General features: G+C 39.0%; 1 long non-coding RNA gene across 1 annotated transcript; it reads left to right on the top strand.

The window, feature by feature from the left end:
* The first annotated feature begins 648 nt into the window (after positions 1 to 648).
* On the top strand, positions 649 to 13,458 carry LOC107403049 (uncharacterized). The gene is made up of 3 exons (XR_013044207.1): positions 649 to 769; positions 10,169 to 10,279; positions 13,379 to 13,458. It is a non-coding gene; the product is annotated as an uncharacterized LOC107403049 (long non-coding RNA).
* The last annotated feature ends 1,100 nt before the right edge of the window (positions 13,459 to 14,558 follow it).

The following is a 14,558-nucleotide window of genomic DNA, read 5'->3' as shown; positions in this document are numbered from 1 at the left end:
GAGAGAGGTTATGTAGGTCAGTGGGGAGCCACAAAAGAGTCTGTTCACAATACTTAATCATCAGAGAAATGCAAATTAAAATTACTTTGATAGCTTATCTTAGCTCAGTTGGAATGACTAAGATTCAGCCAACAAATGCTGACAGGGATGTAGGAATGGGACCCCCGAGCACTGTTGCTAGGAGTGCAAATTATCTATGGATAATGTTAACCAATTAATGAAATCCATCTCTAAATTGAGTGGCAGTAGTAGTCTGTTCTTTGCACTCAAATGGAATGTCAGAGAACTAAAATAAACATGGACTGGCAGGTTTAAGAATAATCTATAAACATATTTTGAAAGCAAATGAGTAAGAAAATAAAGATGTCTCCCGCCCCCCCCCCCGAATTCTAAGATGAAGCCTATAGGCATACGGCAATGAAAAAGCATCCCCCAAATGAAATTTTATCTAGACTATCTAGGCTCCTGTTGACAATTCTTTATTTTTTTATTTTAATTTTCCTTTGCATGTGATTGTGTGTTGATTTTCTGATGACAGCTGCTGTATTCTATTCCCCTGGACAGGAGGAAGAAGGAGGAGGAGGAGGAGGAGGAGGAGGAGGAGGAGGAGGAGGAGGAGGAGGAGGAGGAGGAGGAGAAGAAGAAGAAGAAGAAGAAGAAGAAGAAGAAGAAGAAGAAGAAGAAGAAGAAGAAGAAGAAGAAGAAGAAGAAGAAGAAGAAGAAGAATTGGATAGCTGGAGGAGAGAGGAGTGCTACAAAGATATGGACAGTAAGAGAAAACAACTAGAATTTGGGTAGTTAACTGAACCCTTGCAGCCTACTACTTCTTTGTCAAGCTTGTATTCTGAGCCTTTTACCCAATTTTAAAAGTCAAGGCAGGCAAGCTTGCTACTTATAATAGGACATGTGGACCCACCCATCTCTTTAAAGAGGTTGAATCCTTTATCTTTTCTGCAGATATTTTAAAAGGAACTCTTGAGTATTTGTCTAATGATTCATTAAATGTTTTGCTGCATTACAAACCATTCTTGTGGTGGGTCAGGGAGGGCACTTGCCCTTTTCCAGGAGAGCAGAAACAGATTGCTTTGTCCTCCAGCAGCTGGAAGGATTTGCAGAGTGACCCTCCAGGCAGCTGCAGAGCCCTGTGCCTCCCACCTGCTCCATTCCAGGGAAGTATGGAGATCACAGGAGGCTCCCAGTTGAGCGTATGCTTGATCCTCATTCCCAAAGAAGGACCATGCCAGATGTTATTTCTGTTTAGAAACCCTTTTATTTAAGTAGCAACCAGCAACCCTAAAGATGAAAGCGAAAAGCCATTTTCATGCCTAATATTGAATATCTACATTATTTAAAATGAATATCAATTTAAATTATTTAAGGAAGGTAGCCCTTTGATCATAAGTGCGCATTTTAAAAGAACGAAGACAGCAGAATTCAGCTTCTCCAAGTCATAATTAAAGATGATAGTCTATATTAGTATGTAAAGACTGACTTTGGTCCTCATAGTCTAGTGAAAATGTTTCTGACACTTTCCTCTTTTTTCTTGGAGTCAAGGAAATTTCTTCTTGGTAAACAAAAGGTTAAACTCTCTTTCACCATATGCATATCTGTAACAAAATATCATAAACCAGGTGGCTTATTAACAACAGAAATTTATTGTGGGAGCTGAGGAGCCCAAGATTGAGGAGCTAGATGACTGGGAAAGGCCTACCTCTTGGATTAGGGAATCACAGGTTTTCACACTTTCTACATATGAATGGGGGTACTGTCCTATTATTTTTAATTGTCAAATTGACATAGCCTAGAATCATCTGAGAAGGAACTCAACGGAGGGATTGCTTAGATTATATGGGCCGGTGGGCATATCTGGAAGAACTGTCTTGATTGATAAGTGATATAAAAGGACACAGCCAACTGTGGGTAGTACTTGCCCCAGTTGCCCAAAATGGCAGATTTTTAACTCACACTATCACATGAATAGCCCTGACATAGTCTTTGATTTCCCTCTGAAACTTCACAAGCCAGACTTCTATCCTCTGCACTGTTCTCAGCATGATTTTCCAAGTTCCTACAACAACTCATTAAGCTCTGAACACTCAATGGATTTCCCAGCCCAAAGTTCCAAATGCTTCCCACAATCTTACAAAAATAAAGATAAAAAGAAAAAAACATGATCAGATCTGTCATGATAATACTTTGTTACAAAAAATAATCTCAACCTTTAATCAACATACAAAAATCCATATCAATATAAAATATTTAAAACAAGTAGTTGCTTCTTAAAAGTAGATTCAATTAACTACCCTTTTATGCTATATCTATATCCCCCTTTTTTCTTTTCAGAGTAGATTCAATAATCTACCCTTTATCCTATCATTTCTATATCTTCCTTTTTTCTTTTTAAAACAAGAACCCTGAATCTCATCTCCTTTATTCAGATTTTTCCTGACCATTACCAATAACAACTTGCAACCAACACCCCTAAACAATGACAAATATCTAAAACCCAATGAAAGACCAAGAACCACCTATCTCTTGGGAATGTGGGCATCCTGTTCTTAAATTCACTTCCTGCTGTTTGGGGGTGATGGCATCCTTAGGGGGTCCTGAAAAGAAAATTTTGGGTTAGTTATTAAGTCCTGGGAGAGGAAGCTCTATCATTTGTTGTCCAGTCTCTGTGTAATGGGGAAGTGGAGGGCTTGTCTCAAGTACTGGCTAGAACAGTCTGTGAGGCTGAATCATCTCAGCTAGTCACCTCAATATTGTCCTGAGCAGTTTGTAGTCCAAAGCTGATCTTTAGGTTGTATTTGTCAGATTAGTGGCATTATGATAGTCCATTTGGAAGCATCATTGTGGGGCCTTATCATCCTTTTGGAGACTTCAAAGGTCGTTGTTAGATGTGGTCATGGTTCATTGCAGAAAACTTAAACATTTTAAATGTCATATGCAACAGATCTCAAAGGGGTTAAAGGATCAATATTTTTATGTACATCCAGAATACAAAAACTTAATTCCTAGTTTCCTGATAGAGACTAAAACTTGAAATCATGTACAAGAAGCTAGAAAAAGCCTTTTTCTAGAATTAGTACTCCATATGACCATTAATATCATGACAAAAAGTTTAAAATATATACATATATATTAATCTTATAAGTTTTGGAATAATATTTATACTTTAAGAAAAACTCTAAAGAGTTAAAATAAAACCAAATGATTATGAAATTAGTGGCAATAAAATAGTCCCTTAATCTTTGTTTTTCTTCTTTCCTATATCAAGTGGCTCTTCTGACATGAGACAAAGATTTTGGATTTTACTTTAACAAGCATGCTTGGGTTTAGAGAAGGAAAGAGTCACACTCTAACTCCAAAGCCAGCTTTAATTTTTAATTGGACTGGGACTACAAAGAGACCACTTGCATTATGTTTCTGCAGAGAACAGCAGAAACAAATATTTGGGATGATTTATGAAATTTTATCCTGTTGAAGCTGTGATATACCAGTAGGCTAATTTACTCTTTTTCTTGGGACATTTTTTTCTAGATGATTTGTACTTTTACTTCATATCTCATTTGTCCAGCGGTCCTCAGATTCCTTAGCTGTATGCCTTCATTCTCCTGAAAAAACAAAATAAAACTCTTCCCCAACCCTAATTTTGGGGAGGTTCCTTTTTGGCAAGTTACATCTGATCAAAAGAAAAGCATTTGTGCCGGGCGGTGGTGGCACACGCCTTTAATCCCAGCACTCGGGAGGCAGAGCCAGGCAGATCTCTGTGAGTTCGAGGCCAGCCTGGGCTACCAAGTCAGTTCCAGGAGAGGCGCAAAGCTACATAGAGAAACCCTGTCTCGAAAAAACCAAAAAAAAAAAAAAGCATTTGTTAGTCTTAAAGTTAGTTTAGATTGAAGGACCATCTGTTTGATGAACTATCATCTCTTCTAATTAAGAGCTCTCTCATGTTCAAATTTAATCTTTATCAATTTTGATTTATGGTTTTTCCTAAAATTTTTGTTTTATTTTCTAAAGCTGTTTTATCATCCAGAGCAATATGTTTTTTTTTTTTTTTTTTTTTTTTTTTTTTTTTTTTTTTTTTTTTTTTTTTACAATAGGCATTAGATTCTTTAATTGCTCTGGGAAGGTGTTTTGTCCATGATGACAGGAAACAACTGAACTGTATTTGACATGTGCAGTTGTGAAAGGCCCTCCAAGGCATTTCCTGACAGGAAAGGGTTACCTTATCTGTCTCTTGTTGATCTACATTTATTAGTCCAATGCCTGCCTTTGCCACATCTTCCACATAATCCAGAAGAGACAGGAATTCTATTGGGATTGTTCTTAGAAAAAACATTGTTTCTAGGAACACCCTATTTACAACCCCTTTTTAGGTGAACTTGTTTACCACGATTGAAACATGTGACATTTTGATTTTTCTCCAAATCTCTGGAAATCACCTCTCCTATCCAAGCATCATCATGGTTATGAGATTCAATATTGACTATCTTGGATCCATTCTTCTATGGGTGCTGTTCTTGCCTTTAAAGGCCTAATTACCCTTTTGCATTGTGAATTAGCATTTTCAAAAGCCAAAGATACAATTATTATTTGTCTAGCTTCTAAATATTTGGTACCATTCTCTTTACTGCTGAGGTCAATCTTTGTAAGAAATCAGTGAAGGTTTCTTTTGGGCCCTGTAAAACTTTAGTAAATGACTCACTTTTCTTTCCTACTTCTTCAATTCTGTTCCAAGCATTCAAGGCTGCTGAGCAGCATAAAACCAGAGTGCGGACATCATATAGAGATTGCCTTTCTGCATTAGCATAATCTTCCTCTCCAAGAAGTTGATCTTGGAAGATTTCCATACCTGTAGCCCTACTTTATTTTTCAATGGTCTTAGCCTCATCTTTCCACCAGGTCCTCTACTGTAACTAAGGACCAGGCTCCAAGACTGCTGTAACCAAGTCTCTCCAGTTTTGAGAGATAATTCTATTACAAATTGATCACAATTTTAGCATCTGCTTCACAAAAGGTGAATGCATGCCATATACACTATGGCTTCCTTGAATCTCCTCAAATCTATGTTTTTCCACAGAACTCCATTTAGCTCTTACACAGCCTCAGGGATATCTATCATTTGGCAGTTCCTGTAAGGTACTGGATAAATTAAGGTTGGCTGTTTGAAAACCTTAGGCAGTTCCTCTCTAACCTTGTAACACAACGCTGAGGTTGGTTCTCCTTCAAATTCCTCGGCTTGGGTCTGGATATCTCTATGATCTATTTTAGTAAGTTTTTCTAAAACTTTTATCTTGGCACTCATATTAACCAATTTTTTAATGATAAAACAAAAATTATAAAGCAGATAATACTTATAATTTACATTATGTAAATCCCCTCTAAGTTAATTATCCTCTCATCTAATTGTTCCATTGTCAAACCATGTATTGTGTAATCATACAGACACCTAACTCTCCATTATAATAGTGTTTCCCATTTTTTAATGTGGGAAAAACTATCTCATTTAACTACTTCCTCCCAGAATTCCCAATTGTTTCACCAAATCTGCTGCTGCTGATGATTCAGATGTGAGGCTGACTACTTCTGTGAAGAACAGTAGAAGCCCAAGCAGGTTTCAAGGCAACTACCTAGTATGGTAGCAGCCCAAGGAGGGTATCCAGGGAGAGCCTACAACCCACCAGGAGAGAAGAAGACAAAGAGCCAGCTGTATGCACAGGGGAACATGTAAAAGCAGTTAACTCCTGCATTTTTTGGAGCCTAAAGGCCTATGGAGTTTGCTGCAGATAGGCTGCAACAGAAACTTAGCCAGCATGGTTGTGACTCCAACCTTGCACAGCTCCAGCCTGCGCTGGTGGCTGCAAAGCCACAGGCAGGCACTTTTTTTTTTTTTTTTTTTTTTTTTTTTTTTTTTTTTTTTTTTTTTTTGTGAATTCATGCCTTAAAATTGGGTGCCAGATGTAGCACAAATCCTATTTGGTCTTAATAATAAAAACCCAGAGCCAGATATCAGGGTAAATGCTGGAAGATCAGAGAAGCAAAGCAGCCAGCCATTAGAGACACTTCTTACTTTTATAGAATCCTCAGCCAGAAAGGGACTGAGCTCCTGTCTCTTCCTGCCTTATATTCCTCTCTCCACCCAGCCATATCACTTTCTGTCTCTACCTCCCTAGTGCTGGAATTAAAGGCATAAGATCCCAAGTGTTAACATCAAAGGTGTGTGCCACTCCTGCCTGGCTTCTGTGGCTAGCTAGTGGCTTAGCTCCTCACTATGATCTTCAGGCATGCTTTATTTGTTAGATCACAAACAAAATATCACTATATGTTTTCTATTTTATAGGAACTCACAGTTAAGAGATTTTGGATCTTTTAGAGAGAGTTTGAACTTTTAAAGAGACGTTGGGTATTTCAAAGAGACTGAATTTTTAGACCACAGAACTTTTAAAGTTATTTATGTTTTATATTGTAAAATTATTATGAATATTAAATCCTAGAGATGAACAAAAAAGAAAAGAAAAGATTCAGTAGAATAGTGATGATTTATGTGTCAAGCTGTCTGAAGATTTTATGTTTTTGTCTTTGTCAACTTGATAGAAGTCAGAGTTACCTGGGAAGAGGAAATCTCAATTGAGAAAATGTCATCCTCAGGTTGCCTGTAGGAAAGTACGTAGAGCTTTTTCTTGATTAATTATTGGTGTGGAAGGGCCCAGTGCACTGTGGGATGAGGCATCCCTGGGTAGGTGGTTTGGGGGTTACATAAGAAATCAGGCTGAATGGAGGTCCCTAGGAAGACTGTGGCTTATAATAAATTTCAGTTTTACTCAATTATTGAAAAAAAAAATAGCCAAATGAATGGAAACACATGAACTATGAACCAAAGGCTGAGGGGCCCCCAGCTGGATCAGGCCCTCTGAATAGGTGAGACAGTTGATTGGCTTGATCAGTTTGGGAGGCAACTAGGCAGTGGGACCAAGTCTTGTGCTCATTGCATGAGTTGGCTGTTTGAAGCCTGGAGCTTATGCAGGGACACTTGGCTCAGTCTGGGAGGAAGGGACTGGAACTCTCTGGACTGAGTCTACAAGGTTGATCGCAGTCCTCGGGGGAGGACTTGTCCTGGAAGAGGTGGGAATGGAGGGTAGGCTGGGGGTAAGGGGAGGGGGTGGGAGGGGGGAGAATAGGGGAACCCATGGCTGATATATAGAACAGAATGGTATTGTAAAAAAAAGAGTAGATGGGGATACCTGCAAAGATCCCAACCTCTGGTGTTCAGGAACCATTCAACAAAATCAGGTAGAAAGAACACAAGAGCCAGACAAGGGTGAGGAGGAGTACTGTGAAATGCTGGCTTCTGAAGATGACATGGCTCTTATATGCATGAACTTATGACAACTGTACTTATGTGCCCAAGTTCACCACAAGATCAAGTCAGCAAAGCTTCCAGCATGGACATGGCAAATCTCTGGTGTTATTGGTTGTAGATGACTGCTAGGGGGAAGAAAGTCACTTTATTTTGAGGGTTGGCCACTGGCAAGTTTATACTCTTACAGCCAAACACATATGGGAAGCACTGATAGAACTCAACAGGTTATATAAGAAACAAAGAAGATTTAAAGCTGGAAAGGATATATTGGGGAAGGGGGGTCATCGGGAGGAGCATGGAGGAAGTAGAATGGAAGATATGATTAAGATGCATTGCAAAAAATATATGAAAACTTTAGAGTGAAATAAAAAATATTTAAAAAGAAAAAAAAAAAGAAATCAGGCTGAATAACCCACAAGGAGCAAACCAATAAGCAGAGGCTCTTTGTGTCTTCTGTTTCAGTCCCTACCTTCAGGTTCCTGCCTTGACTTCCCTCCATTGCAGAGTACAACTATAGGCTGAAATAAATCCTTTCCACTCTAAGTTGCTTTTGGTCTTGGTCTTCATAAAATCAATAGAAATATCTCCTAATCTTATAGATTGATAAAATTAATATAGTGAAAATTTCCATTGTACCAAAAGTAATCTACAGATTAAATGTATTACCCATCAATATTCCAACACAATTCTTCATGAAAGTTGAAAAAAACAAATTTCAGCTTTCTATGAAAACACAGACACACACACACACACACACACACACACACACACACACACACACACACACACAGGATACCTAAAATAATGTTGAATAATGATAGAACTGGGGGAGGTTTTACCATCCCAGATTTCAAGTTGTACTATAGAGATATAGTAATAAAAATAGCATGGTATGGCATAAAAACAGACACATTAGTCAACTGATGACTCAAGTTGAAGTCCCAGACATAAGTCCCATGGACACTTGAATTTTGATAAAGAAGCCAAAACATACATCAGAGAAAAAAATCTGCATCTTCAACAAATGATGCTTGACGAACTGGATGTCTATACGTAAAAGAGTGAAAACAGATCTGTGTTTATCACCAAAGAGATTAAGGACCTCAACACCCAAACCTCTAAGTTTGACAGATGAAAAAGTGGAAGAGTAGTCTTGAAGTCTTTAACACAGAAGAAGACTTTCTGAACAGAATGCCATTAGCACTAAGACCAACAATTAATAAATGGTATTTCATGAAACTGAAAAACTTCTATACGGCAAAGAACATCATTTGGGCAAAACAGCAGGGTAAAGAATGGAGAAAGATCTTCAACAATTACACATCCAATAGAGTGTTAACATATAAAATATATAAATCCTGGACATCAAGAAAACAAATAATCCAACTAAAAATGGAACATCACAGAACTAAACAGAGTTCTCAAAAGATAAAACACTAATGACTGAGAAACACTTAAAGAAATGTCCAACATCCTTAGTCTTTAGGGAAATCAAAACTACTTTGAGACTTCAATTTTTAGCAGTCAGAATGGACAAAATCAATAAAACAAATTACAACTCATGCTGGCAAGGATGTGGAGTAAGGGATATTCTTGTTGCTGGTGGGAGTGTAAACTTGTATAGTCACTATGGAAATTAGCGTGGCAGTTGCTCTGGAGGCTGGGAGTAGATGGGCCTCAAGATCCAGCTAGAGAACTCTTGAATGTAAACCCAAAGGGCTCTACATTCTACTACAGAGATACTTGCTCATCCATGCTCATTGCTGTAACATTGATAATAGCCAGAAACTGGAAACAGCCTAGGAGTCTATCAACTGGTGAATGGATAATGAAAATGTGGTACATTTACACAATGTGATTTATTCAGATATTAAAAAAGCAAAATTATGAAATGTTCAGATAAATTGAAGAAGCTAGGGAAACACATCATGAGTGAGGAGACCCAGACACAAAAAAAAAAGACAAATGTTGTCTATTTTTCTTATACGTGGATGTTAGTTTTTATTCCTTTGATGTATAGTTATGAGAGACAGGGGGAGACTGGAATAGAAATATTCAACGAGGAGGAGAAGGATAAGTCAGAAGGGAAAGAGAGAATATGGTGAAGACAGCTAACAGTAAAAGCCATTTGAGGGGTCACTTGGAAACTTAGTACTGTAGAAGCTTCCTAAAATGTATACATATATGAAAGGAGTCAAAAGAGAGTCACCAAACCAAAGGGGGGGACAATACCTCAACTAGCCATCTTTCACAACTATGTGAAACCTCTAGTGATAGGAATAGGTTACATTAGTTGAGTCACTGGTCAAAGGGGTCCCATGAAATCCTCAAACATCTGAGCCATTGCCAAAGTTAACTGGTTGTTTTCCATAAATGACGGTTAGGCCATTTTGCTGAAGACAATACTTACCTATCTTGTTGAATGTGGAAAAGTCAAGTTGGTGCCTAACTAGAAGCTTTGCTCCTACTGAGCAGTAGTCATGGGACTAGAAGTTACTCTGCGCACTATCAGAGGAGAAGGGTAACCAGCAACCGAGCACAGACCTGGAGTCTACAATGGTTGCTTGCCTGTATGATATGCTGATGTAATTGTGGCACAGATGTTGTGAAAGTAACCAACCACTCCTTCATGAAATTCATGGCCCACTTCACTCCATGATATGGAACCCATGCTTGACCTTACTGACATGGCCATGAACCTTAGGTTGGATAGGCCATGGATATATGGAAAAAACAGACACTATTGATCTATTAAAGGAACATAGCAATATAATGACTCCTAATGAGATTTTGTTATTCCCATAGATCAGTGATTCACTGAACCATCATCAGAGAACCACAACTGAACAATGTGCAGAGACTGAAAAATTTGGGGACACTGAGTCCTGAATGAATGTCTTTATCAAAACCTTCCAAGTAAGCAGTGTCTTCTAGATACAATAGAACTGATATGCACATGAAATCACAGAGATTATGGCAGCCTGCACAGAACATGCATAGGTTCAAGATAGACAAGGTTCCATAATTGAGAGGGGAAAGTGGACATGGGCTTTCATCCTTAACAGAGAAGTTATCTGCAATTGACACTGCTTGCAAAGGAAAAATCAGTTTTCTATAATGGAGTATCATTGGGTATATTAACTACACTCAAGGGCAAGCCCCACACCCCCAGTAGTAGATGGTCAATACAAAATGAGCTCAATGGTGTTTTTGTAGAGTTTTTGTGTCATATTGCTTTCTTTGGTCATTTTTTTTTTTTTGCCTTATTGGTCTTTTGTCTGTATATGGTTTCTAATCTTGTATTTCTATGGGTTTTGGGCGTGTGTGTATTCTCTCGTTTTTCTTTGGTGTTTGATTATATTTTTTGTTTGCTTGTTTGTTTGCTTTCTAGAGAGAGAGAGAGGAGAGACAGAGATGAGTTTGAGTTGGTTGAATGGGAGGTGGGAAGGATCTGAGGAGTTCAGGGAGGGGAAACCCTGATTAGAATATATTATCTGGAAAAAAAATTTCAAATAAAATAATGCCAATTAGCACAGGTAGACTATAACCTATATTAAAATATATACTTTTCTTACCTGTTGTTTTTGGTGAAAGTATTTTATCATACCAATGGAAAGAAAACTAGAACAGGTCCAAAATTTCACCTTATAAAATTGCCCTTCTAAAAGAATGCTATCAGTTGTATTGCTACAGCAAAATTCCATATACCATATAGCTTACAAATGACAGATGCATTTCTCAAAGTTCTGGAACAACACCACATAACCTCCCTGGAGCTGTAATCTGATCAAATATGTCCAAATAAAGATGAATTTTGCAAGTAGCAGTCTCCCCCAATAGCCTTTGAACTACCATACTGTGGTAAGCTGAGGTTCCTGGAAGTTTTTAGTAATGTTCCAGGAGTCATGTAACATAAAAGGGCATGAACTCTCAGATACTATTGTTATGCTAATGGACAATGTATCTGATATAAATATATAAAAATGACAAGATCTATGCAAGGAAAATCGCAAAGCATCAAGGAACAAAATAAATGAGATCATCACATTTGTTGACAGGAGGACTTGATAGTTTCAAGCTATCTGTTCTTCCATCTTGAGCTATAAAGTTAACTCAATCTCCGTCAAAATCTCAGTAGGGTATTTGGTGCATATCTACAAACTAATTTTAACCTTAAAGAATCAAAGCACAGATTTAAAGAAGAGAGAGGAGGAGAAGGAGGAGACAGAGGAGAAAGAGTAGTGAAGTTGGAATACTTAGTCAAGGCTTCAAGATGATCTTAGTTGTGTGGTCAAAATAGCGTGGGCTTTTCCAAAACCAAAGTGTCATTGGAGTAACACAGAGCACTTGGAATACATCCACACATATCTAATCAGAAAGTCTCTGACAAAGAAGAAAAGGGAACACACCAGAGAAGCGAATCCTTTTGACAAATGGTGCCTTGAAAGCTAAAAATGAGAATGTGAAACGGTATGGCTTTCCAGGGAATGTTCTGGCATTTCCTTAAGGATTCAAACAAAGAGTTGACATATGACCCAGTAAGTTCACTTCTAGACATACTTCCAAGAGAACCGTAACCATTTTCCCATCTATAGACTGGTTTAAAAATGAACATTGCAGTGTCAACTGTAAAAGTCAAAAAGGAGAAGCAGTTCAAACGTCTAATGATTGAGAAATGGCTAAACATAATGGGCATATGGAATGCTACATGATCTCATCGAAGAAGTCAAATATGGACACAACCTACAATCCAGATGAAGTATAAAAGAATCTAGATGTAAAATTCCCCTGTTGCATGTTTCTACTTAAATATTGAATGTCTAGAATTTAGTCGGAGAATATACTTGTGGGTTCTGAAGGCTAGGGAAAAGCTCATGGGAAGACATTCCTGAGGGATTCTGAGTTTGATTGGTGGGATGATGAAGAGGCTTGATAATGGTTGCATCTGCCTAACTCTGCGAATACTCTAAACTGTTCAACTGTACTTTGTATGTATGCACGTGTGTTCATGGTATGTATATGTGTATTTATATGGGTGTGCACACATGCACACATGCAAGTGCACACATGTTTGTGGAAGACAGATGTCAAAATTGAATATATCTCCTTTGGTCACTTACCAATTCTCTCACTGAAGCTAGAGTTCATGATTCAGGGAGGCTGGCTGACCAGTGAGCTTCAGGGATCCCCAGTGGCAGGGTTACAGACATACACTGCCTCACACTGGCTTTTATGTGGGTGTTGAGGTCTCCGTTTGAGGTCTTCATGTTTGTGTAATCGGCATTTTATCAACAGAAGCATCTCCTGGGGCCCATCTATACATTGTAAAATTATAAATTTTGTTATATGTAAGATAAAATATTATTAAAAGCCAAGTAACATGAAGAGCAGAAATAGTTTGGGTTTTACAAATCCCAACAGCAAAATTCAAGAGGGTTGGATATTTTCTGTTTTTAATTTAAACACTCATTTTCTTATTTTTAAAATGCCATGTTATAGGAAGGAAAACACTGTTCAGATGGAGCTCTGGGAATGCTAGAACTGGGGAATGGTTCCATTCCTCCCCATCTCGTGATGAAATCTTTCTTCTTCCCCCAAAGCATAGAAGTTATGTTTATGAGAAGTTACATGAATGGAGTAGATTTCCTGAAGAAGTGAGGTAATTCTTAGAGAAAAGGCTCTCTTGCCCTGACTCCCCCTGCGCTTTTAGACTCTAGACTAGGTATGCTGTACTTCACAGCCTTTCACTGTCATTTGCTGCCTACAGATAAGTTACTCAGAGGATCATCAGTGATCGTGGTTAATACTGATCGTCAATTGACAGGACCTAGAAATACCACAGATGCAAAAAACCCTGGGCATTTCGGGGACAGAATTTCAGGATTAGGTAAACTGAGGTAGGAACACAACTCAAGAGTAGACAACACCATCCCATGGGTTGGGACCCTGGACTGAATAAAAAGAAGAAAGCAAGTTGACCTCCAGAATTCATTTCTCGGTTCTTCCTGCCTACAGATGCCATGTGAGCAGCTTTTCCAGAGTCCTGCTGCCGTGACTAACTCGCCATGAAGGACCGTGAGCCAGAATAAACCGTCTTTCTTAAGCTGCTTTCCCCGGGTCTGTTATTACAGAAATGGGAAAGTAACCAACACACTTGCCTTTGTGTCTCTAGAGTATAATTGACTGTTACATTTGATGACGGCAGATTCGTTCTGCCACAGGTGTTGGAGGAGCAGCTGTAGGTGCTAGACGAGTTCCTAGCGCTCATGCCACAGTGGTGTGGAGAGGTGCTTTATCCCTCTAGAGCTTTCACTTGGGGGAGGAAGACAAAAAGTACATAAGTGGACAAGACAGCTTTAGAATGTACAAAGTATCATAAAGAACAAGATAGCAGAGACAGCTGATCATGAGGTCCGGGAGGGTCACAGAAGAAAATGCAGGACAGAGCTGTCAAAGACGATAGAGGCACACTCAAGGTCAGCTTGGACAGGGCAGTCAAGTCACCAGACTGACACTGGCACAGACTATACAGAGCCACGATTAAGTGAGAATTGGATGCTTTATGGAAAATGCTTCCTTTTCATGTTTACTAGGTTGTCAGTAAGTAATAATAGTAACGTACAATAGTCAGCACTGGCCAACAGCTTGGTTTCTCTTAAGGACTGCAGCAAGGAATGTGATGGAGCTGTGAATCGCGGCGTGCATCTCCATGGCGACAGCCAGGGATGACCTGATTACTCTGGCCAGCATGGTGGTGATGCTTTTCTGCCTCTGGACTCGGTGTGCGTTCCTCTCAGGATGAGGATTTCCTCAAATGGGGACAGACTTCTTAGGAGATAAACAAGTAGGGAACTCTGGCTTCCCCGCTAGCAGCTCCATTAGTGGATGTACCCGGTGCCGTACTGTGCACAATGAATGCTTTTTCTTTTTCAATTAAAATTGATCAGCATGACTAATACTAAAAGGCCCCCTGCTTTAAAGCTTCTCTGGATTAGCATTTGGCCTGTGTGGGATGCCACAACACAACTGTGGAGGTTCTTGTTCCCAGCCGCTCCAGGTTCCCGGGAAAAGCCCAAGCGTAGGACGATACTGCGGAGCTCTGTTAAGATGTGAATCCACTCCTGCATCTTGGCATGTCTCTGTTGTTACCTGTGGCAGTGGCTCTCATCTGGAGGACCAATTAAACCCAGCCATT

The sequence above is a fragment of the Peromyscus maniculatus genome, chromosome 13 (genome assembly GCF_049852395.1).
Source record: "Peromyscus maniculatus bairdii isolate BWxNUB_F1_BW_parent chromosome 13, HU_Pman_BW_mat_3.1, whole genome shotgun sequence".
NCBI lineage: Eukaryota > Metazoa > Chordata > Mammalia > Rodentia > Cricetidae > Peromyscus > Peromyscus maniculatus.
The sequence above is the reverse complement of the archived record's forward strand: the minus strand, read 5'-3'. Positions and strand labels throughout refer to the sequence as shown.